The sequence below is a fragment of the Microtus ochrogaster genome, unplaced genomic scaffold, assembly GCF_000317375.1.
Source record: "Microtus ochrogaster isolate Prairie Vole_2 unplaced genomic scaffold, MicOch1.0 UNK3, whole genome shotgun sequence".
NCBI lineage: Eukaryota > Metazoa > Chordata > Mammalia > Rodentia > Cricetidae > Microtus > Microtus ochrogaster.
The window spans coordinates 12,207,619-12,233,874 of NW_004949101.1; the positions used below are offsets into that span (position 1 = coordinate 12,207,619).

The 26,256-nt window shown below is 42.7% G+C and overlaps 1 protein-coding gene and 1 pseudogene across 4 annotated transcripts in view; one reads left to right on the forward strand and one right to left on the reverse strand.

Moving 5' to 3' along the window:
* Positions 1 to 26,129, reverse strand: part of Plcb4 (phospholipase C beta 4) — a 359,286-nt gene extending 333,157 nt beyond the window's left edge. For 2 of the 4 annotated variants that reach the window (XM_026788464.1, XM_026788462.1), the window contains exon 1: positions 26,051 to 26,129. The gene's annotated coding sequence lies outside the window, so the exon portion shown is untranslated. The remainder of the gene's footprint in view (positions 1 to 26,050) is intronic. The other 2 variants (XM_026788465.1, XM_013353188.2) reach the window with 1 other exon arrangement.
* LOC113458108 lies at positions 3,674 to 3,790 on the forward strand (annotated as a pseudogene).
* Positions 26,130 to 26,256: the final 127 nt, after the last annotated feature.

Consider the following 26,256-nt stretch of genomic DNA (forward strand, 5'->3'; position numbering starts at 1 on the left):
GCTAACAAACCCTCAAAAGCAACAGGCCATGTCCACCAAGCTATGCTGTGCCCTCCTGGGGACCATGGGATGGAACAGAATGATGATCAAAGGAAAAGTATTCAAAATGCTGTTCCAATGACCAGAGAAATGGGACACTTCAGGTTTAAGGTAAGCTTTCGACCCTGTGTCTCAACAGAGAAACACAAGTATGTATGGTCATGACTAGATTATGGCAAAAACAAAACATCACTAACAAATGCAAGAGCTCAAAGACCCTGCTGAGGGCTTAAGGGATAACCTGACTCAAAGGCCACTTACTGCTTCCATGGGTCCCGAGGCACCAACCTTCTGTAGAAGGTTAAATTCTGTTTTTTTACTATGTGTGTGTGTGTGTGTATGCACGCATGTATATATGTGTGTGTAGACGTGTGAACACTCCATACACACTCAGAAGCCAGAGAACATCGGCACTGGGGGTCCTCTCTTGTTCTCTGCTTTATTCCCTTGATTCAGGTTCTCTCACAGAAGCCCCAGTAATCTTCCAGTTTCCAACTCCTTCCGCCCCCCTCAATGTCCCATACACCCCCATCCTTGCCTACTGCTGGGGTTATAGGAGAGTGTGGTCAAACCTGGCTTTTTACATGGATACTTAAGATCTAAACCCAGACCCTCACTCATGTGCACCAAGCACTCCTACCCATCTCCCTATCCCCAAGCCATCCCCTGTCATTGACTGTTACATAAACTATGTAGAGCTGTGCTACGATGGTTTATGCTGCATTTGTTTAATGATGTAAAGACATGTTGCTCTGCCTGCCTAAGACACCTGATTGAGCTAATAAAAAGTGGAATGGCCAATAGCTAGGCAGTAGAGGGATAGATGGGGGCTAGTGGATGGAGAATAAGTAGTAGGAGGAATTTAGGCTTGGGAGAAGAGAATGAGGAGAGGTAGCCACCAGAGAGCAAGACACAGAGTAGGGCATAAAGAATGACAGAAAAGTAAAAAGTCCCAAGGCAAAATGTAGCTGAAGAGAAACAGGTTCATTTAAGTTATAAGGACTAAGCAAAGCAGGACAAGCATAAGATAAGGCTGCGTGTTCATAACTAATAATGAGTTTGTAGTGATATTTTTTGTGTGTTTTAACAGATAAAACTTGCCTGAAGATCAGAGTGCAGAGCTTAGTCAATAGAGGCCAGGCAGTGGTGGCACACACCTTTAATCCCAGGACTCAGGAGACAGAGGCAGACCCATCTCTGTTAGTCCAAGGCTACCCTGGGTTATACAAAATTGATCCAGTCTATAAGGGAAACAGAGCTCACACAGTGATTCCAGCACTTGAGATCCCACCCCTTTAATCCGAGTACTACGAAGGTGGAGACAGGAGTGATATGGCTGGGAGGAGAGAGGAATATAAGGCAGGAGGAGACAGAGCTTGCTGCAGTCTGAGGACAGGATCACCTCTCTGGTCTGAGCATTGGTAGTGCTAAGAATTCTCCAGTGGCTAGTTGCTCTGTTGCTCTGATCTTCATCATTCTCCCCTGATAGCAGACTCTGAATTTTTATTATTAATTCGTGTTACATAAGTCTCCGTGTCATGATTTGGGAGTTGGTTGGTGGCCCAAAGAATGCCTACTACAATCCCCAAAACATAAAATTCCATAGTGAGTTCTCACTCCTTACATTGGCACAGTGTAAACTTCTAGAGCCCAGGAAGCTGGCAGTAACTATCAATAGATGTTCAATAGCTAAATAAGTAAATCAATGTATAGATTACTTTTTAAGAGACTTTATAAAGAATATACAATCTTCCAAAAGAAAGAAAAAAATGAGTTGCATAAACAGTTCAACTGAACCAGCACGGTATTTTCATTGCTGAATGTCTCCAGTAAGAAGAGGTCTGCACCCACCACGGCTATTCACCACCAGAACACTGTTTGGTGCTTTCCACCCAGCTTTTCACTCAGTCTTCACAGCTCCACAGTCTGCAGCATCGCCTGCAGATGGGCACATGTTTAGAGGGAGCTGAGGAGAATGGCTGAAGCCATTTACCTGGTAAAAGGCAGACCTAAGGAAGGTCAGTGTTCATTCGGTCTTTTATTAAAACATTATTTGCAAACCACACATCGACATTAGCTCAGGAAACATTTGAAAGAACCTTCATGTGATATATGGACCCAAAAGCAACCTCAAGCATAGTTAGCAGACATTGCTGCACGTGACCCTGACAGGGATTTACCAACGTATCTGAGCAACCATGGCCTGCTTATGAAAAATCTACTTATCCAACCTAGACAAGCCTAAGATTTCAGTGTCCCTGAGAGTTAGAGGACCCATTAGGATCTGGATCTTAACTGTCTCCCCATCGAGTTCAAGGCTTGGTCCACCCCCCTCAACAACCTCTCACCCCATCCTCCAACACACCCCCTCCCCAGGGCACTATGCTGAGAGCTTGGAATCCTTAAGAAGGTGCATAGTGAGGTTTTCAGATCACAGGTCTGTGTTTAAAGGGAACAATGGGACCCTAATACCCTCCTTTCCTCTCCCGCTCCCTTTCCTTCCCTCTCTGCTCCTGGCCAAGACGACAGACTTCTTTGATCAAGCATTTCTGCAGTGCAGCAAAATGAAGTGTCCGTTCCTAAGTTGCCAGGTATGTCAGGTATTCTGTCACAGTCGCATACAGCCTGCACAGATCCCTCCTCATATACGGTGCCCAAACACTACGGCACCCCTGTCATGGTTGGAGACCTCTGACCCTGGATGGCCTTACAGATGAAATCCACCATTCCTTAGCTGGTTGGCCAAAGTGGTGGGAGACAGTGAACTCCGGCGAGCCAAAATCAGGGTGGGGGAATTGACCAAAGAAAGACAAATTTCAAAGGCCTACTGAACACCTCGTTAAAGCTGATGAAAACCTCAGCGGAAATATTTATCCAGTCAACATGGTAGTGACATAAGCTGTTATGATAACACACACACAAACACACACACACAGTTCAACAACTTCATCAGTGCTCATGGGGAAGAAACAGACTCTCCACCCCCGAAACACTTGGCAATTATTTTGACACAATATGTGCCGTCGACACGATCTGCTACTGAAGGAAAGAGTGAACAACAACACATTAGCCAGAGCCGGCTGCTCCGCCACCCAGGTGATGCAACCCTGCAGGCCTGCAGCAACGAGGAGTGTTTTTCCAGGTCATCATCTCCGTCAAAATAAATGCCAAATCCCCATGTGGATATGAAAACTGAGTGTGTTAGAAGCCAAATTTATTTGAAATTATTAAGTGACAAGGCATATTTCCATTGTTTTCTCGCCCTTTCTGTTAGTTATCTCTGCTTTGAAAATTTTCCACACAGGGAAGCTTTTTACTTTAAAAAAAAAAAAATCTCAATTTAGGGTGATGTGGGATTTTTGTTTGTTTGTTTTTTCTTGTTGTTGTTTACCTCAATAGAACCTTTCTTCTAAGAGATAAATATACTTTCTTTCTTTTCTTCCTTCCTTCCTTTCTTACATTTCAATACTTTCCCCACAATACAAAGCGGGGAGACATGCTCTCACGTGGCACCCTGATGCTAAGGATCCTTCAATGGAGTTATTTCTCTGTGTCTTCAGCAAAGGAAGAGTGATTTTAAAAGTTTGGATCACAAAGAAAGAGGAAGAAGGCGGCTTTCTAAGGCAGTATCTGGTGCTTGTTTCGGCAGCACTATATTAAAATTGTAACGATACAGAGAAGATTAGCATGGCCCCTGAGCAGGGATGACACTCAAAAGCACTATCTGGCAGCAGAGATGAACTCTGTTTTCAACTTCTTTCTCAATCTCAAACTATAGGCTTCCTAGCCAATTGGATCCTTTATAAAAAGCTCACCTTGCAGCCAAAGGCACTGATGTTCCCCTTCACTTTTGAGCCTGCTGTGGGTCAATGGTCTTAGACCCTGCAACGTATATTGTATTGTTTTAATAGAATGCTGATTGGCCAGTAGCCAGGCAGGAAATATAGGTGGGGTGACCAGGCAGGAAGTAGAAAAGGGACAACCAGAACAGGAGAATTCTGGGAAGAGGAAAGAATCAGTCTGCAGTCGTCACCAAGATGCAGAGGAAGCAAGATGAGAATGCCTCACTGATAAAGGTACAAAGCCACGTGGCTAACACAGACAAGAATTAGGGGCTAATTTAAGATGTAAGAAAGAGTTAATAAGAAGCTTGAGCTAACAGGCCAAGCAGTTTGTGATTAATGTAGACCTCTGTGTGTTTCTTTGGGACTGAACGGCTGTGAGACTGGGCAGGACAGAAACCTCTGTCAACATGAGCCCACACCAGAAAGAAACCATCCCATGTACACAATGAAATGCTGAGGTCCATGTGAAATTAGCTGCCATACAGGATACCAAGACTGGAGCTAAAAACACGTGTGTTACTGTAACTCTTCTCATGTTTCAGTTGTCTGTCCTTATTTCTTTCTCTGCATCTTAAAGTAATAAGCAATGACTGACTTATCTCAAAAAGGTGATCTAAGCAGATAATCTACAGATAAATATGAGGAGTTATACTCAGCAGACCTCTGATTACACTGGACAGCTTTCTAGACATACAAAGTCTTAACATGAAAAGAATTCTTGGATGGCTTGAGGTTTCTTATGTGTTTGCTTGTTTTAACTTTTTATTTTGCTCTTATTTTATGTGCACAGGTATTTTGCCTGCACACTCCTCTGTGCACTACATGAGTACAGAGCCTGTGGAGGCTAAAAGAGGGCATCAGATCCCCTGCAACAGGAGTGAGAGACGACTGTAAGATGCCATATTGGTGCTCAGAACCAAACCCAGGTACTCTGGAAGAGCAGTCAGTGCTCTTAATCACGGAGCCATCTCTTCCGCCCCTTTGTTTGTTTGTTTTGCTGTTTTATTTTATTAAATATAAATTAAAGACATTCCACCATGAAAAGACAATTTTTTGGAAACTCGTGGAAAAAATGTACCAACAAGAAGCAATGTGCTGTTTCTTCTGCTGGCCCTGGCCGGATTAGCTGTATTATGAACAGACTGGGGTACCACTATTCCTTCATGCTTTCCAATTTCCAACAGCATTTTCAGAATGATCATGTGATATGTTTATGAGCTCAAAGTTAGCTTTAAGACCCTTAGGGAATGGAACTGGAGCACTCACACTTCCTATGGAGGGTAGGGAATTCAGGTCCCAGCTCCCACATCAGACAGCTCGCAACTACCTGTAACTCCAGCTTTGGGGCTCTCCAATACCATTGGCCTCCGTGAGCACCTTCACTCACTCGCAAAAACCCACAGACCACTCAAATGCACAAAATTAAAAGTAAAACTTTTAATTAAGAAAACTCTTCGATACCACCAAGATGTAATCCTATTTTTATTCATATCGTAGGGTAAATTATACATGTTTATAAATTTTGAAGCATGGTGACAAGTAACATTGACCAAAATTAAATTTATAATTTTAAAACGATTTCTCAGCATGTGTCACCAGAATGTATCTGATTTGGGAACAAAATCATGTTAATTATTTTGAAGTTATTTTCTAAATCAATAAACTAATGCATGTATTTTATAGCCATCTATATCTGAATTATAAATAGAGGGGAAAAAACTGAGCATGTTTTATACTTTATGCCATTTATTCTTGGCCAATTATTAAAATGTATTTGTTATACTTCTGTACTGGCTAGTTTTATATGTCAACTTGAAACAAGCTAAAGTCATCCGAGAGGAAGAAGCCTCAATTGAGAAAATATTCGACTGTAGGCAAACCCGTAGGGTATTTACTGAATTAGTGATTTAAGGGGGAGGACCCAGCCCCTTATGGGTAGTTCCATCCCTGGGCAGGTGGTCCTGGATTTTATAAGAAAGCAGGCTGAGTAAGCCACAGGGAACAAGCCAGTAAGCAGAACCCCTCGATGGCCTCTGCAACTCCTCCTCTAGGTTCTTGTCCTGAGTGAGCTCCTGCCCTCACTGTTTTTGATGATGAACTGTTATATGGAACTCAACTCCCCATGGTGCTTTTGACCATGGGGTTTCATCACAGCAATAGTAACCCTAACTTAGACAATTTCATACACAGTATTACATTATATGTTATTATACTGGGACTATCAAGTACACATTTCTATTTACATGTATGAACACATATTTCTGTGTGTATGAACAGAAATGTGTGTTCATCATATAAACAAGCATATACAGAATACAAAAAATAATGTCTACAGCCTGCACTGGCTAAGATTTCTAACAGAGACACCTGCCCATCCAGTTCCTGCCTTGATCAACCTGACCAACTAGTTTGAGCGAACAAGAGTTCTGAATTACTTTTTCTACTTCAGTGGCCTATTATTTAACCAAATAAGTAAAGAATAATTGCAGATTAGAAATCTCATTCCTCCAACTTTCCCTTACCCGGACACCAATACAACAGTCACCTTGACTGTATCAATTAGTCATTTATTTGCTCCTTAGGAATTTTGTTACAGAGCAGGGAGATTATAGAATGTAGCAGCTCGCAGACTATGAGTGTTTCTCAAGGTTTAATACTCCCGAACATCTCGCTGCTGAAAACCATCTCTAAATTCCTTCCAAGAAAAGCAGAATGGGAACTGTCCTGGTGTTTCAGATTTTCACTGGAACTCTTGATATGCCTGACAATGAGAGCTGTTCTTTTGCAGATTCACAGGCTTTGTTGCCCGGGGCCAAGTGAAACTAGAAGGCATCCACACTCAGGAGCCCACAGAGCAGTAAAAGAATCTTCGAAGACAATCTAATTGTTCCCATTTCCTGCCTTCTTTACCCGCCCCACCAAGTACCCGAAGCCATCCTCATAAATGTGGCTATCTGCAGTGAAGAAGGCTGCTAACCCATTGGATATCTGGGTGCTCGCTCGCTCACAGAGACTCATGGCTACGGTCCCTGTGAGTGCTGCCTGCCATTACAAAACAGTCTACAGAGGCCCGGGTAAAATGGAGACGGGCTGTGCCTCAAAGTCTGATAGTAGAAGACTTTCCCTGCGGGCCAAGTGTGTTATCCTTCCTGAGATGGTCATTTTCAGTGATTCTGTTAAGAGCCCCACCCAAGTAAGCTTCCTGAACAAAAATACAAGAACAATCCAGTGAAGTGCCACTAGAGGAGAGGTGCTAAATTCTGAAGTGGTTATCTGGACAGGGAACACTTTGACCAAAGTCATATAATCTAATGACTTTGCAAGAAATTCCAAAGGATGGGTCGGGGAAAGTGTGAGAAAGAAGAGTCACGCAGCCAACAGCTCTGCTAAGTGCAGCAGCCTTGGCCCGATCCTGTAAGGACTAACTTTCTTCCTTATGGCTGATGACCAAGCCTCGATCAGCTGGAAGAACAGATATTAAGAGAAGACATAACAAACTGGATAAAAGAATGGACACTCTGATTGACATCTGGGTACATTATTGTTTAGTATTCAAAATTAGGTTGCCCCAAGTATATTATGATGACTCAAAATTATAGGGTAATGCCAAACATACCATCCAACGGAGAGCATGGAGAAAAATAAAGATAGTTTCTGCTTGTTTTGTAATGTGATCCAGTCAACAAACCAGTTACACTGAGGATCTACCCTGTAGATTTGTTTCCATGAACTTGAGTCACAGAGAAAACTGAGACAACACCGAAAAAGCGGAAGTTCAATGCATTTCAGAAGCCTTCACCCCACAGCCCAACTCTATCAAAGTAACCTTCCACGGAGAGAGACTGAACATCTCACCCGGACAGTCAAGCTTGCCAGAAGAAGTCCAATTATTCAATCAATCAATCTCTGCAAAGAGACTCGTGCGCCCTTTGGGTATGAAATACACAAATGGTTTGAAAAAAGATCAGGCAAAATGGACTTGAACAGAGAGCTCGAGGCACAGAGAGCAGCCCCTCCTGGTAATAAAAACAGAGACCTGAAGGCAAGCTCAGCAAGCCCAAGCCTTCACTTATCTCCCCTTCACAGGGAGAATGGTGTGGCTTGCTTCAGGAGAGTCAGTCAGGGCATGGCCAGCTACCAGGCAATTCTCCCAACTCCTTTCTTAGAGCCTTTTCTCATATCCTGAGAACCTCCAATGTGAGTATTTTCATCAGGGATATAATACTCAACTTGATCAAAATCGCTGGTTGGGTTGTTAGGTACCGACAGCCTAGATGACCTGGGGAATGAAACACAGAGGAAGAGACCTTGAGGACATCTGCCTCCAGCTCAACCATGGCAACGTGCTTCCTTTGCAGTCTGGAACCAATGATTTCAAAGAGACTGTTTCCTTATCCACAGAATGAGGATATCACCACAAACCTCACAGGACAGAAAAAAAAAATCAATGAGGAAGGAATCAGTATTGCCCACGGTCATTTGGCCTGTCAGGGACAACTCTGGGTGGCGATGACACACGGTCCTACCAAGTTTCCTAAGCTTCCTCCGGAAGACTGCCGGGAGTCCCAAGCTTTGACAAGACACTTAGAAAATGTCAGTTTCCTTCCCAGACATCGATGCTGTACCTGAGAGTGTCTGCAAAGAGCCCACGACCATGGACTATGTATGACATCTATCCTCTTGTGTCTACACAAATGAGTTTCAGATGTTCACATTTTCATAAGTCTTTGCCTCCCTTCACAAGAGCAAAGTGAACCACGGAGAGGGATGAAGAATTCCAACGATGACTTAATCCCCACCACCTCCTCTATTCCAAACTGAGTCATGCAATGGGCACACTGGCATGATTCCCTCAAACAAAGAAGTTTAACTGTTAAGACCTTTTTTTCCTTTCAAAATTAAAAACAGCAATTCCACTGTTCTAAGCTACAATATCCAAAGAATCATGTTGTCCCTGGGACTGTAACACCAACCTACAGAATGGAGGAAGATTTTTCAGAAAATGAACTGTTTCCAGCAAGTAAATCTGTGATGCTTAAGGTAATCCCCCGCTGAAATGCTCAGGTCTTGGCAGCTTTCGGCATTATTGAACTGTGTAGTTGATGATGGTATAGGGATGGACGTCTACAATCCCAGTGGGATTTATCTCTTCGGATCATTAGCCATCCTAAATATCAAAGTCACAGTCAAGGTCAACATACTTCCCACTGAGGAAAGGAGGTGTCAGCAAGGTGGACGATGCCCATTTATGCTGCCTCACATAGCCACATGGAATTTAAGTCTAAGACAAAACTTGATAATTAATGTTAAAAAATGCATTGCTTAGATACCAATTATAGAAACAGCAGAATGCATAAAAATCCAAACTAGGATATAAAAAAAGAATGAACTAAGCAGAGATGTAGAAGAGCAGCATGTGGCCTTCTCTCCTCATCTTATATATTAATTTTAGGGCATGTAGAAAAACCTACTGTGTGCTGGCCATGATATGATTCTGACTCAAAAACAGGAGCCTCCCTGTGACTGAAGGTCTTTTACTGCACAGCTTACACCTTATTCAAATGAATTCAAATGGCAGGAGCTGATCAAGGGAATCACTGCCATTTTATACATATACTGAGAGAAACTACATGTCCTATCTAACCTCATTCCGTGACACAGCTAAATCGGGCTGTGGAATAAAGTACATCATCTCTACACAATCGAATTCTCTATTACTTAGCAGTACGATATTTTAAAGCTTACTCCACTAGTAAGGTTTCACAAAACATCCACATATTCCTTCGTAATTTAAAGCATAATAATATAATGTGTTCTATTTATGATGCCTTTATAGTCAATATACTGAATAGAAATCACTTAGCAGGTGTGTTCCCTGTTTTATAACCTCAATTCCACAAATATCTTACTCCTATATCTGTAACTTGTATAGAAGTAATTAAATAAAATACCACACTCATAACAACTCCACTCTGCTGAATGTGTTTCCCCAATGAGCACCAAATCACAGAAACCGGTATTCACTACTTAGTGAAAGTCTCACGATAATTTATTTCCCTACAGAAATAGATATTCCCTAGTCAATCATGAAAAAAAAACTTTAACTGGGAGGTGGCACACACCTTTAATCCCAGCACTCTGGAGGCAGAGGCAGGCAGATCTCTGTGAGTTCAAGGCCAACCTGGTCTTCAAGAGCTAGTTCCAGGACAGGCTACAAAGCTACAGAGAAACCATGTCTCAAAAAAAAAAAAAAATCTAAATGATGAAAAAAAAACTTTTATAAAACTACCCTAGAACTTACACTAACAGCAGAGAAATTCCACAAGTACATGTCATTTATAAAATTATAAACGAGGCACTAATTTGAATTAATAATCATGGAAAATTATTTAAGACCATTTAATATGGTACCTTTCAATTCCTGGATTTCTCAAAGATGTGAACTTAACACAGTAAAAACACGTAAGAAAGACAGGACCTACCTACGCTCTACCCTCCAAGCCTTAGGAAAGCTTCTAAAAGCGCTGTAAGGCAAGCTTCTGAGGAAAGGAGCTCATTCTCAAAGGCCAACATTAATATTCTGAGGCGAGAGACAATGTGTGTATTTAGTAGCTCATTTCATCATTCTGTTCTAAATTGCCAAGCACTTCCCTTCAATATACCTTCCTCAGCAAGCAAATACAAAATGCTTCCTTTGTGTCCAGTATTGTGCAAGGTCAATGAGGAAACAAAGAGTCAACTTCAGCCTCAGGGAGTGTGTACACGCGCGCACACAGACACACACACACACACACACACACACACACACACGTTACCATCTCCATAGGACCATATTATATGCTGCTGCTGTGTGTGCTGTAACAAAATGCCACAGACTACACGGCTTAAACAGAAGAATTTTTTTTTTTTAAACAGAAGAAATTTTATTCTCTCGCAGTTCTGGAGGCCTGAAGTCCAGGATCAAGCCCAGGCTGTCTTGTTTTCTACTGCTGCCTCTCTCTTGGCTAAGACTGCTACCTTCCCATCTTTGTCCTCATGTGACTTTTCCTCTGTATCCACGCAGGCACAGATACAGCAGTGTGTGTTCAGGTCAACCTTATTTTGAAGCCTATCTGTCCTGTAGATCAATCACAAGACCTTGAATAAATGTTTTAATCACTCTGTGTTCTCAGTATCAAATGATGACCATACCTACCCTGCAGGACTGTGGAGAGAATGAGGTTTCATTCCTAAGGCCCAAGGCGCATAGCACACTGGGTTCTGAGCTGGATCTCAAAGTAACCAGGGGAAACCATGTTACAAAATACTGCGATATTACAACTCTAAATTTTAACTCTCAAATGTTATGATTTTGCAAAGTAATGACTCTAAAATGTCAGAGAATTACTCCATTTCTCCAGTGTGGTTTCTTGTACATCCCAGCTCATACCTGCTGCCACTCCAATGCTAGAGAGAGAGAGAGAGAGAGAGAGAGAGAGAGAGAGAGAGAATTTGTGAGTCTGTCTTTCTGCCTGCCTGCCTATCTGTATGTGTCTCTCTATGTGTGTATATGTGTGTGAGTCTGTCTGACTGTCTGCCTACCTATCTGTGTGTGTCTCTGTGAGTATGGGTGTGTATGTATGTCTGTGTGTGTGTTTGTCTGTCTGTATGTGCCTGTGTGTATATGTCTATGTCCATGTGCCTCTATGTGTGTGTATCTGTCTGGGTGTATGTATACTTGTGTGTCTATATTGCATGGATGTGTGTGTCTATCTGTGAATGGCTTAGGTGTGTGTCTGTGTGTGTGTGTATGTGTGTGTGATTCTGTCTGTCTGCCTGCCTATCTGTGTGTGTCTCTGTGAATATGGGTGTATGTGTATGTCTTTCTGTCTATCTGTGCATTTTTCTCTCTGTATCTATGATCCTGCGTGTGTGTGTGTGTGTGTGTGTCTGTCTGTCTGTCTGTCTGTCTGTCTGTATGTATGTATGTATGTTTGCCAGTGTGCCTATATGTGCATGGATGTGTGTTTGAGTATGTCTTGGGGTGTGTGTCTGTCTGTCTGTGTCTGTGTGCCTGTGCATGGGTGTGTGTGACTTTTACTCTGAGAGTCTCAGACCTGTGAGACAGGAGGGGGAATGTAGGACGCAGTGGCTCCTAAGCCCTGTGTTCCTAGTATTTCATCACTTGTGCAGTATAAGTGCTGCTCTCACTTCCACTGGGGGACGGGTGAGTTTCTCTTACAATATTATAGACCGAACATTTTGTAGAGATGGGACGTATACCTTCCAAATAACTGATGTTGCCACTTCTCCCCGAAAGCTGGAAGACAGACATCTGCGGCTATCAGTTAAGGAGCAGACTCTCACTTTCCAATCTTTATGAGAACCCTGTGGGCTTGCCCTGTTTGTAGAATCCAAACTTAGAAAACAAGGGTTGGCCTGTAACTAAACAGTTCAGAAGAGTGCACCTATACCGAGTTACCATCAGGATGGGCATTAATACCCAAGTCATCTGTGTACTTTGAATTCTTCCTTTCCCCTAGGAGGCTGGAGAAATCCCCTCATGCTCCTTATGACAGATGGAGAGGAGCTTTAGCCAGTTACTGATTCCTTCAAAGGGAACAGAAAACAGACAGAATGAGGCCAGGCTCTTGATTCTGCAAGGGCCTCACATATCCAAAAGGCTCTAAATAAAAGGTTATATACTGTGCATTCCCAATTGCTGCTTGTAAAGTATAAACTAAAATCCTCCTAAATATTGTAACCATTGAAACTTGAATAATGATCTATTTAATAATCAGCATCCTCAGCAGTATTTTCTCTATACAAAGCTAAAAGAGATTTGCTAAATCAAAAGGATGTGAATCGGAAACAGAGAGAGAGAGAGAGAGAGAGAGAGAGAGAGAGAGAGAGAGAGAGAGAGAGAGAGAGAACCTTTTAAACAGTACCACCCCACAAGTGGGGAGGGCAGATTTACAGTTCCAAAGCCGTTCAGAGTAATTCAAACCATTGTAAACAACATGGTCCCTCAACTCCGGATGGTCCCTCAACTCCGGATGGTCCCTCAACTCCGGAGCATGAAAGACACTCTCAAAAATAATATTCCCCTTCAATTTAGTGCATCTCCATTTGGCAGTGATATGTTCACAGGTCATTATGAAACCAAAGTACAATGCAAAAAGTAAGTACCAAGCATTTTAGATCACCCTAAGCCCGGCTAAATAAAAATATTCTCTTTAATAAATCACCTTTTCCCGTGAAATCCCTGCAAGTATGAAATGGGGAAATTTCTCTAACTTGGTGCTGTAAGGAAATACACTATGCAGAAGAAGCATAACCTATTGAAACTGAGCTCATGATACAGAAAAGACACACAAGCCTGAGGCCTCCAGGAGTAGATGATAAACTGTCTCCTGGGAAACATCACTGGGCGTGGTTTGCTCTTATAACATTAGAGTTTCGGTTAGGGAAATAATGAACACAGAGTTTTCAGATTACTGATCACCCTTCCCAAAATGGCTATTCTGCCATCTGTCAGCACCCTATCATTCCTCTATAATAGGCGTATAGACGGCTTCAGGTTATTAACTGTGGTACTCCTTTGGCTTGCTCGTTCACTGCTTCTCTAATTTACTCCATGGGCAGAATTTAACATGATTTAATACTCACTCATTTAAGAGATGCTTATTTAGTCCCCAATATGCACCATTTTTGTTTCTTCTGTGCATGAGGGCTGTGTTGTAGCGAAAACATGCTCCGTTGACATGGAGACAAAGGTGCAGCACCCACCTTCTCTGGGGTAGAAATCAAAAGTGGTTTTGAGGGATAATGACTCCCACCCAGAGTCTATGACAATCTGGACAGATTCAGCCTGGAGGAGGGTGTGTGGTTCAAAGTCAGCAAGTACACAGCATCCACAGCATCTATGTTCTTGGAGTTTAATAAAGCTTAATATAGGTTATATAAATAAAGGAGCTAAAATCTCACTGCAGAGTTCAGGCCAAGGGTGGCCTGCATTTAGAAAATAAGGGAAACAGAAATTAGTTCTAAAAGTAGCAGGGAGTTGTGGAAGGGCTTTATAAATAATGCTACAAGACGCTGAGCAGTGGTGATGCATGCCTTTAATCCCAGCACTTAGAAGACAGAGGCAAATGGATCTCTGTGAGTTCAAAGCCAGCCTGGTCTACAGAGTGAGTTCCAGGTCAGCCAGGACAACACAGAGAAACCCTGTCTTGAAGAACCAAAATAAATTAATTAATCAAATAAATAAAACAACAATACAAGACTTGTTTTGTGCCAATTTCTTTAGCTGATGTGAAGGATGAAGTCAGAGGCAAAGATAAAGTTATGTTTCTGTGTCTATCTTCCTGAAAACCATAAAGCTCTAAGTGAAAGGAAGGAAAAAAAACGGCATCACTGTTAAGAATAGCTGATGCTCACTTAGAAGCCAGTAGAATGCATGACTAATGGATGAGGGACAGAGGGTGGGTTATACAGCTATATCAGTCAGGGCTGCAAATGAAAAGGATATTGTTATGGTTATGGTTTGAATTTGAAATGTCTGCCACAAGCACATGTATTTGAACCCTTGATCCCCAGTTGGTGCTGCTTATTTCTAGAGGCTACAGAACCATTAGGAGGTAGGACCTAGCTAGAGGAAGTTGATCACTGAGGAACAGGTCTCATGCATTACAGTCCAGGTTCCAGACAAAGGCTCTCTAGGCTTCCTGATCAGCATCGATGTAAATATCAACCTCATCCTCATGCAACCTTGTACCTACCTGCCAGCTCTGCTACCATGCCTTCCTGACCAGAAGCTACTGTACCTTTCCAAACTGTGAGCCAAAATAAATCACCTCTTCTTTAAAGTGTTTCTTGCCAAGCATTTGGTCATAGTAGGACAAAACCCACTACAGTCATAAACTTGAGCAATAGTATCAAGGAAGGAAAAGAGTGGGCAAAGACCTATTAAGGGAGCATGTCGGGGGGGACCCTCTAAATGAGCAACTTGGCACACAAAGATTTAGAAACTGAGACAAAACACACATTTAGAGTGAATTTGAGAGTTTCTGTTTGGGGCATTCTGACCTGCAGGCACCCATGAGGCTTCAAAGTCAAGATCTCTAGCAGACAAAGGATGCTTTTGAAGCTCAGACAAAAATTTCCAGCTACAGGAGTTTGCAGTAAACAGTTAGCTGACAGAATGTAAAAGTAAAGGAACCATCACCTACAGAAGGAGTTTTAGGGTAGCCAATGCTCACTCTGTAGAGCAATAGCGAAGTCTCCAGAGACTACCAGGTTAAGTGCTAAATGATGAAGACTATTCATGAAGCTCTGCCCCAATACAGAAAAAGGACTTTCTGTGCAAGGGCCAAGTAAGCCCTTGGGAGCAGGGACTTCAAAATCTCTGGCAGCAATTACAAAAGTGAATCAATCAAGCCACCATTTGTTTTCTCTGAAATGAGGATGTTACACCTGAGTCACCAACTCTGGGTCCACACAGCAGCTCGAGTCTTGGATCCTTAAGCTATAAACTTTGGATGTAAGGAAAGAGAAAATCCTTCCAGCTGCCCGATTTTATGATTATAATCAAGTTTCATTGTTTGCTCATGAAGAACAAATGCACAAACCCAACAGAGTGGCTCACCTTTTCAAACAATAGGATCAGAAATAGGAGAAAGCAGATGGAGTTGATATCTGGTGTCGTTATTGCTCTGCTGAACAAATGAGAAAATAGAGTTCGCTCGTGTCCACCTCATGATGCTAATCACTTCGTTAAATTGACTTCTTTGAAAGCAGATCACTGCTCATAACTTAATTCCTTCCTAGTCTCTTCCCTGGGTACCTAACATTTTAGATAAAATATTTTAATAAAATATTAAAAACAAAGAAATGACACCCCAGGTATCCAATGGGATGGTGAGAGACATTATGAATCCCTTTTACCTCTAGCCCTAGCCTATCAGATAAAAGAGATGAAGTTTGCCATTCTATGGTCTTACCTAAGAAAGATAGTCTATTCCAAATGACACCTAAACACTGTAAACAAAAGCTATTCCAAGGAAGGCCACAAGTCTTACCAAAAGCAGCCATAGGATACTATGGAACAATCTCAACTTTCAGTTTAATTGTTGCAGCTAAAGTGTTACTTTTTCATAAAACAGACTTCAGGTTTCCTGCCTTAACCTGAAATCTAGCTGACGTGGTTCCTACTCTACCAAAGGGGGTAGCTGAGTTCCTCCTTCACCTCTCCAGATCATATTCCAACTCCTGCCACCCTGCCTACCATTGCTCTGTGACTTCTATCTGGGTTTATCTATCTCAGCGACAGAGGTAGGCATGCACAGACTCCTGCTTCCCCTGCTGTGACATCACAGGGTCACTGTGTCCCTACAAAGGCAACAGTTTCTGACAGTCACAAATCCCCAGTCATTCTTGCTAGGCCGCCCTTTAACACTTGCCCTCATTGTGTTCCTATACTTGGCCACATTTTCTTTCTTCCTTTCTTTTTATTTTTTTGAGACAGGGTTTTTCTATGTAGCTTTTGGAACCTCACTCTATAGACCAGGTTGGCCTCGAACTCACAGAGATCCGCCTGTTTCTGCCTCCCGAGTGCTGGGATTAAAAGCGTGCACCACCACCGCCTGGTATTTGCCCACATTATCTAAAAGGTACCTTTAGAGTGCCCGCCCCAAGGGACTTGATTGACACATATCGTCTAATCAGGTCCTGAGACACAGGTTTGAAGAGTGAGTTTTTACGGATATTGTCTGTAAACTGTGAGATACTATAAGGTTTCCACCAGCAAACCTAGCACAGACGTCAGGTTTCCATGCCAAGGGAATCCAACTGATTCTTGCCATATTTTCTACAATTCACAGTGTGCTGTAAAAATAAACATGCAGAAGGCATACAATCAGGATCTGAATGTCACTGCCAAGCTAACCAGAAGTGTGTTTTAAAACGGGTATCTGGAGGAACAGATGAAGGATTCAGACCCATCTCTGAAACACAGACAAGATTCCGTCTTCCTGCCTCAAACTCCCATCAGGATAGCTTGACCCCGATGGAGAGGCTTTAAGGTAATTCGAGCTCCTGTGGGCAAGCCATTAAATTCTGAAAAGCAACGACTAAGTGGATTTATGTTATTGTTAATAATTATAGTTATCAAAACAGTCACTTCTAAAAGAGTCCAATATCAGTGACCTAGATTTACTATGTCTTTTTCCAGTAAGTCTTGAAATGAATATACCATGCAGTTTCTAAGGTCCTTTGTGTTCAGTTCATTTCTCAAACTAATAAAAATTAACTTCAGGTACCCACTAAAGAAACTCAGTAAGAAGGCCATGCCATTGATTCCTCAAAAATCTCTTAGAAGATATTAGGGACACCTGTTTTTCTTGTTTTGTTGCAAGCTTATTTACATTTTTGTTGGTTTTGTGGGTTGGGTTTGGGAAGTTGTGTATATTGAGACGAGAGTAGTGCTTATGTAACCTAAGCTGGCCTCAAACTCAAGATCCTTCTGCCTCAACCTCCTGGGTGTTAAGCTTACAGATAAGTACTACCAACCCTAGCATAGGGGATTCTTTGATAACTCTATACAGCTGTTGTTTGGCGTCCACAGAAGTCTGTTTCCAGGATTCCACAGATACTCAAGTCCCTTAGATAAAACAGTGTGGCATCTGCTTACATATCCTCCTTTATACAGTAAGTCACCTCATTACTTAAGATGCCTCATATAGTATAAATAGTTACAATACTGTATTGTTCAGGGAATAACCCTCAAAAAAATATCTAGGGCTGTGGATGGAGCTCAGTCACAGAGGGCCTGCCTGAAATGACTATGAACATGTTCAGTATAGATACTGTTTCCCCCTAACAATTTTGACCTGCAATTATTTGAACACAGGGACTCAGAACCCATACCACGGAAAGCAGACTACATTAGCAAATCTAAATTTACCAGTAAGTTCAGAGAGGCATGTTTAGCCTCCAAATTAGTTTAATTGTCCAAGGTCAGTATCAATCTGCATTATGCATTGGCTCCGTAGGCCCCGACTTCTCTCAAGACAATTCCGTGATGCTCATAGCATGTCCCTGCTGGAAAATCTCAAAGCTAACCAAGATGATCAGGAAACAGACTTTTAACTCCGATTCTACAAAATATCTCTTTATTAAAGGGCTTTCCCATTAGTCCCTTAACTAGAGAATACTTTTTTTATTAAGTACTGTAGTTTAAGTACATGATCTGTTTCTAAAGTCATTTCCAGGTATACAGCATAAAACTGAAGGCTAATTGAATTAGTAGCTCTGTAGCAATGTAGGCTAGGTTTCGGTTAGAAGATCCATTCCTATGCAGAACCTGAGGCTCTGTGAGACAGAAATTCCACCACCGGGGACCTTTTGAAAAGGCAATGTGACAGTGTTTTCTCTGAATTTTAAAAGTGCATGTGCCTTTTTGGCCAAATAATTCTATTTCTTGGAATTTAGTAATAAGGAATTTTCACACATATTCATGAAGACCAATGAGAAGAAATCTTCTTTCCCCATACAGCTGTGAGAAAATGGTTAAATCCTGGCGTTTACATACTACAAGATTATATGTCACACCAGGCTGGCTACAGTGCTGCAGAGATGAGAAAACCAGTATGCAGACAACAAACTTGCCATGATATACAGTTTTGAAGACAAAGCAAGCCACGCAAAGATAGATGTGGTATGATCCAGTTTATATAATAAGAAAAGGCATCTGCATGTACAGTATGCTCCAACTTACATAACAAGAAAACCACGTCTGAGTATGTAAATGAATGGACTAAGGGAGAAGAGAGAGACACTTGAAGCTGTTGCCAATGGTTATATCTGGGGAGGGTGTAGGTGGGAAAGAGTACTTTATATATTGCTACTGTCTTTCTGCATTGTCATTGCAACTGGAATATATCAGTACCTCACTTACATCATTACATCATTTTAGAAACCAGTAAAAATAAAAACTTAAATTCCAGAGAGGGCGTTGGGTGGTCTATTCAAATAACAGAACATCAATAGAGAAAGGAGAACCCCATCCCAAGGGACTGCACTTTTATTTGACCAAACGTGATCTCCCACTGATGAGCGAGAAGGAAAAATTAGGGCAGATGCACCTTGAAATGCTCACCTGCAGAAACAGATCTAATTTCTCTATTCTCAGAGCAAATATAGCAACTGTCGATACAGGAAGGGACATCCCATGATTGACAGAATTCAAACCAGTGACCAAGGCAAGAGAACTCCTATGACCCTCAATAGGGGAAGTTAGTCATTTTTCTTTTCCAAACTGTTCACATTTCAAAGCTTTGTCAAGAAATGGGATAGAAAACAATGTCCCACCTCTCCCGATGCTGCACATTTACCAATACCTTAGAAAACAAGGAGAGAGAAAAAGCCAGAAATTCAGAATCTAAACTCTATATTCAAAATAAAGGACTATTTTAAAAATAGTCCTTCTCCTTTTAAAAATAAAAAAAAAAAAAAAAACTAATGGTATTTTCTAGGACATGGTGCATCTGAGAGTTTACACCTGACACAAGGTTCAACATGGGAGCTCTCAGGCTGAATTCCTGCCACAAACGTGTCAGGTTAGGCACCAACATGGGTAGTGTGCATGCCAGTGGAGGCCAGATGTTAACGGTCATTCCTCATTTGCAACAATCTTGGGCTTTGTTTTTCACTGCAGGGTCTCTCACTGGTCTGGGGATCACTGATTGGGCGGGGCTGGCTGGCCAGCTAGCCCCAGGTTCTGCCTGGCTCCAGCTCCTCGGTGCTGGGAGTCTCTGCGATGACAAGCAAGCAGCTTTGTTACTTGATTCTTGAGATCTAACCGAGGTCTTCATATTTACGAGGCAAGCATTTTACATACTGAGCAATCTCTGCAGCCCAATCTCCAAGCACTTTTTGGTTTATTTACTTATCTATTTTATGTGTATGAGTATTTGGTCTGCATGCATGTCTGCGCATGTAGAGGCCTGGTCTCCACAAAGGCTATCAGAGCCACTGAGACTGGAATTGAAGATGGTTGTAAGTCACCATGTTGGTACTGGGAATCAAACCTGGGTCCTCTGGAAGAGCAGCCAATGTGTTTAATCATCTCTCCAACCCCATCTGATCACTTTCCAGTGGGAAGATTTCACATATCCAGTACTCTATATTCTGTGTTCCTTTTTAACATGTGTATGCAGTGGCAGGATCCTTTGACAGCTGCTCCTAGAAAGGGACACAAATGGGACCACCACGCCTAAGGTCCCTGACACCTGTCGGCAGCACCTATGTATGCTGTTTCCCTGGCTCCTAAACCAGAGGCTACGACAGCCTCACGGACACCATAAAACGGCCAGGTGAAAAGTAGCCCTCGGGTGCCGACCTTGCATTGGCAGCAACGCCCCCCACCCTCGGTTAGCATCTCTCAGACTTCCAGCGTATGCCACTGCAGAGACAGAAGTCCCTAGAGCAGCGGGATGAGGAAACAGGGCTTGATCCTCAACTTGCTATTCCGATTCCATCTTCGCAGCAGTTGCCAGAAGCTTATCTATTACATCTCAGTCCAGTCACTTAAGATACGCGCCACACCATGTTTTATGGCAAAAAAGAAAAAGAAAGAATAAGACCCCCTCCTTTCCGCACCATGCACTATCCTAACTACAGGGAACACAGAAGCACGGTTGAAGAAGAGTTGGAGGGAGTTCTGGGCTAACATGCTGCTTGCCTATAATCCCAGCGCCAGAGCCTAAAGCGGGAGGATTTGTAGTTCGGAGCAGCATGTGCAACATAGCCAGACCCAGAACAAAACAAAAGTGGTTTAGGGGTCAATTCACCTGGATTTCATCTCAACTCTAAGCCCTAACCCATGATTAACCCCTCAAATGTACGTTCTCTCTAAATGCAAACATGAGTCGGTTACTACTCCATAGTCCCAAGAAAAAGAAGCCAGGGGAGGAAGTTAACAAAGGGGCACATTTCAAGATCTCAACAAGCATCTGGTTTCCGGTTTTTGTTTTGTTTTTTCACCTTTACAGTTGTTAATAGTACCCTGAGCAGAGAAGTTGAGTGTTCCCACCAATGCCCATGGGAAAAAAGGAGCCACGATGTGCCCCTAAACATCAGCGGTCCCCAAATTCTTCTCATGGATGTTTCTGTCCTTGCAAGGCTAAATGACTTAATATGGTCTATTTTAAAGCCTTGCTGAGGGACAGAGGCCCTGGGGATAGCATCTGGCTCCCGCATTACAGTTCAAAACCCTACACTCCCAGAATCTCAAGGCATCTGGAGCTGAGTAATGTTGGATTTCTCTATCCAAATGCAGTCATAGCGTGGAATGAGTCCTGAGGAAGATCTGGCACCAGGAGGTGGCCTGTGGGGTCACTGGAACTTTCCCTGATTGCAGGATAGAAGTGTAAATATCCCTTATAAATAAATATAAATAAGAGCTTCCCCTGGGCGGGCTTTAACAAATAAACCAGCGTCATCTGCCCCTGATGGAGGAAAGTAAGAATTGTGAGCAGTAATCTTGGTAGGATTAGTGGGAGAAGAGGCAAAGTGGTTGTCACAGCAACACAAATGCTGTCCCCAGCACTAATCATGCTATACCAGCCTTAGCCTGGGGTTGGGTCAGAGGCAGGGTGGTGAAGCATTCTTTAACACCAGAATCAGCGTGGGCCACATGGCTGTCATGGGACAGGGTCAGGATTGAAGCTCAGGGATGACTTCTTCCAGGAATCTCAAGTGTGCCATTTCATGTGAAGGCAACCCCAGAACACAATTCCCCAGCTACTCACCCAACAACTCTGACAGGGGCCATGTCTCAGGCCAAAGTTCTTCACGTTGTGGGGGTCATGCACCATTTGTGCAGCCTGGTGAGTCCCCCAGACTCTTCTAAGCTTATTTCAAATATATAAAATTAAGTACTATTAATAAGTACCACAGACACTAATCATACTCATCAAAATCATAAGTTTTAAAAGTGAACTCACATTGGGCTAGAGAGGAAGCTCTGCCGCTGATCTTCCAGAGGACCAAGGTTAGGTTCCCAGCAGCCACATGGCGGCCAGCTAACAACCCTCTGTAACTCCAGTTCCAAAGGATACAATGCCCTCTTCTGGCCTCCTAGGGCACTTCACACACATGCTACTAAGACATACAGGCAGGCAAAACACGCATACACATAAAATAAAAATAAATGAATCTAAAATTAACAAAACAACACGAATTCATGAGAATGCACCTCTTTTCAAGCCATTAAATGCCAAATGTTACCAAGGAATGGCTCCAGTGCCGGCTGTAATTGTCACTTGGAAAGAAGTAAAAATTAAAGACCTGACCGCTGTATTCACGTAAGATGAATCTGACTTACGGTATTCTTCCTGCCTCTAAGGAAATGGCTACTTTAGTTCATCTGTGCTAAGGAGCTCAATAACATCCTTTAATTGTTTAGGGGGAAAACAATGCTCTCCAAGGGTAGTGGACACTGAAGTAACATTTGCCTGGAATCCTCCAGGGATCTTGTGAGAAGAGCTATGGGAGACTCCCAGTGGACAGAAGATAAGGCTCTGTGGTCACGTGGCGGAGGGGATTCTCACTGCAGGCTCTGTGAGGAGCAGCCAGCAAAGGTCTTCAGAGAAGACCCTCTTCTCTTCTACGTCCTAGCCACCTATTTTGTTTCCATATAGGAAAGGAAAGAAAAGGCACCATTGAAACTGGGAATTTTTTTTTTTTAAATTGGACATTCATTCTCCCAAACAAAATGATCTCTTGGCTAAGTTTTGAAATAGAGGGCATTACCACCACCCTCTAGGAACTCTGGTTACACCTTCCACAAGACCACAGCATCCAAAGGGAGGAAAACCCAGCCAGGCTTCAGTAAGTGAGGTTCACGATTGTGAGAACTGGGTTGACTTTCTGAAAGTAGGCTTACATACAAGGACGATGCAAGATTCTCACTCACCCGCTCACTGCTGTATTAGTACTGGAGTCTCCCTACACCACAGGAGAATTACACCCATTCTTATATTTGGTGGGGGTAAAGAACCGGAGGCACGGACACTCAAAGTCATAACTAGAAAACAATATTACAGCTTGAGGAAGCAGCTCTGCTCTAAAGGGGAGGCTTTATCAAAGGAAAAACTATTAAACAGAAAAACAAACACAAAGGAACAGAAGCAAGGTTATTCTGTGCTCTGCCTATGACGGGGGGAAAAGGAAGCGGACGTGGACAGGGCTCAGAGTTAAGCAGCATCCTTGCAAACAAGGTTAACATTGGAACAGGAGCTGCAAAACCAGGTGCCTGTCAGTGCTGGAAGATGTCCTTATTTCTCAAGACCTGAACAGGTCTCTTCCAGAGACACATTCACTCGGGAAGTGAAAAGGAACTATTTACAAACTTGCAATATGGACACCAACTGCCAATAGTGGTCACTAAACATCCTCATGGGCCCCTTGACCTCATTCTAAGTATCAAATGCAGAGCTTCTTGCTTTTACGGAACTCACAGTGATAGCGTTCTCAAGGCCTGGGTCATCCCTGCTAGGAAAACATGCTCTTTTGTTCCTACACTAGAAGTGGTCACAAATGACATTAAGGACGTCCTAATCTGCCTCATAATTTTCATTTTTCAAGTAATATTTATATTTTCCCCAAAATATTTGTGTTTACTATTAGGGCATTTGTTGAAAGTGTGAAAATTACAAAAATTATTCCTTCACAAAGCACTATTACCTAACTGCTCTGGTCCAAAAATATGTAATTTACTTGCAACATAAGATTTTATAATTTAAAAAAAATCCAATGTGGCAACTAATTATTAACGTTGTGAAAATCCACCAAAAATTATTTATTAATTATGACATTTGGGTTTGCCACCTGCATTTGAAAAACCAGGGCTGACAAGCAGACACTGTCCCCGGAAGCTTATATTCCAGCCTGTCACAACTTAGCATGCCACTGAAGTGGGTTCACAGACACCTCAACTGTGTATAAACCCAATTTTACACAAAGGGTAGGTAGGCATGAAAGCAAGGCAAGCATTTGGTCATTTGATTACCAGTAAATCAAATCTTAAAAGAGATTAGCAGCAGCCTAAGGAAATACCATGTTCACTAGGACTGCCAAATATGTTCCATGCTGCCCAAATCAGCAGTATACATTGATGGACCTAAAGGCAGCTGGATACATTGTTGGAAAGAAAACAAACACATTAGCACTAAAGGGTCTCTGTTGGAGATGGAATGAATTATTTCAAGGGTGATACAAATCTTTAAAATCCACCTCTCCAAAAGCTCTTTTGAAACCTTGAAGGGTTTTTTTAATTCCTGTTATTTCCCTATCTGATATGACAACAAGCACACAGCCTGGGTTCCGGAGCATGCAAGTTTAACGTCATTCACATTTCCCAGCACACAGATAGAAAGCTTGCGAAAGAATATTGCAGTACGAAGCCCTTCTGTGTGGGTGTGCATTTGTAAAATAAAAGTAGAATTATTCCAACAGATGTAAATGTGTTCCCTGTGATCAAATGGAGTCTTTGAAATTCTGTTTTGACAGTTACTTGTAAAACAGCATTTCCACAGTGATTAATTCAGAGCTTGGTAGTGATATCATCAAAGCTAAATCAAAACTAAGTTCTGATGGCTGAGTAACAGAAGTTGGAGGGAAGCACAACCAGGGACGTAGCACACAGCACCTGGCAGCGTACTGTGTCATGTTAAGACACACTAGTTCCATCAGCAAAGTTTCGTGAGTATAAAAACGCTCAGAAACGCTATTTCATTTTAAATGTAATTTTTTCTTACAGTTGTTCACCCAAGACACCAGTCATGTGTAAAAGTCTACAGTTTTAAAAGATGATATAATAGATCAATACACCAGTTGAAAAATATGCAAGACTGTTCTGTGAAGAAAAAAAAAAAAACCAGCATGCTAGATTACATAACACAGCCAGCCAGGGATTACACCACAGGATTCTGGTGAGCTGAATGTCTGATCCTCGGTATGATTCTGGGACTTAGGTTATCAAAGTTTGAAGGGTTCAAGACATTAGGTTCTCAGTTCAAACACATCTCTTAAAAACCACCAGTTCTGAAAACACTAAAAAAAAAAAAAAAATTTAGTTAAAATTTTACACACACACACCATCTTCCCCTCTTCTTCACTTTCTGGGCTCACAGGAGTACGCCCAGGTCAAGTCACTGGTTGCTCTTGCTGACCATCTCTAAGATCTGATTTCTCTTTAAAGGAGAAATTCAATTCTTTTTGAAAGCATTGTACATCTGCCTGCGTTTGGACATTACTTCCAACCAAACCACTTAACACATATCTCCACAATGGAAAACTTAAGTTTATGGCCCACCATGTATCCCACTCGGGCTTAAAAAAAATGGTGACTGTCCACAAATGCTTTGTCCCAAATAAATCTCAAACACCTTGCTTTACAGCAATAGGAAGAATCGCTATAAGAAGTTGTTTTTTTTTTAAAAAAATCATATCTCAAATGCATGCATATTTGTGGAAATATAATGGACACTTGCCATTCTTTCTAGAAAAATGCTGGTTTTAAGACTCTAGACTTGTTCATTTGGAGAATTCTATGTTTTCACACTTCGATTCAGTAGTTTACAAAGTCTAAACTCGGAAATTTTGTACAATGTAGACAGGGTCTAATTGACTAAGAAAAACAACTTTAAACTTCTGAAAATAAAGCAACCTTCATTTACGTGCTTTTAGGAGGCCCAAACACTGCCCAGAAGGAGCGCTTAGCCTGTCAGTGTCAAGTGGAAACGCTCTATCATTCTTAAGCTGTCCCCAAAAGACGCTGAAGATGCACACGCACACACATTTACATGCGTTGCACAGTGCCAACTATTTCCAACCAAAATAATCATATACACGTCGAGCCGAGCTATTTCTAGCGCAGAAGCGGGTGAACGTCCGGGTAGGCAGAGGAAACCCAGTAGCAGATGATTGCCGGGGAGGCGGGTGGCGGCGGGGTCCCCTGCCTCCCGCGCAGGGCGCCTCGCACCCCGCACCTGCACCGGGTCCCCCGGCAGGGCATCCGGGGGCGCGCGCGCGCGTCCGGGACGCACCCGCGGGAAGCCGAGTAGCTCGGCGGGCCGGGAGCGACTGGAGCATCCCCGGGAGGGACCCGAAGCGCCTTCTCCTACCTGTCACTTCGAGGCGAGTCGCTGCCGGGGATGCGGCCGCCGCCGCCTCCGGGAGCCCCGCTGTGTGTATGCGCGCGCGCGCGCGCGTGTATGTGTGTGTCTGTGTCTCTGTGTGTGCGTGTGTGTGTGCGCGTGTGAGAGCTTGTTTGCGGCGCGGCTCCTTAGCCGCTCGCGCGCCGCCACCCCCCTCCCCGCCGCCGCGGCCG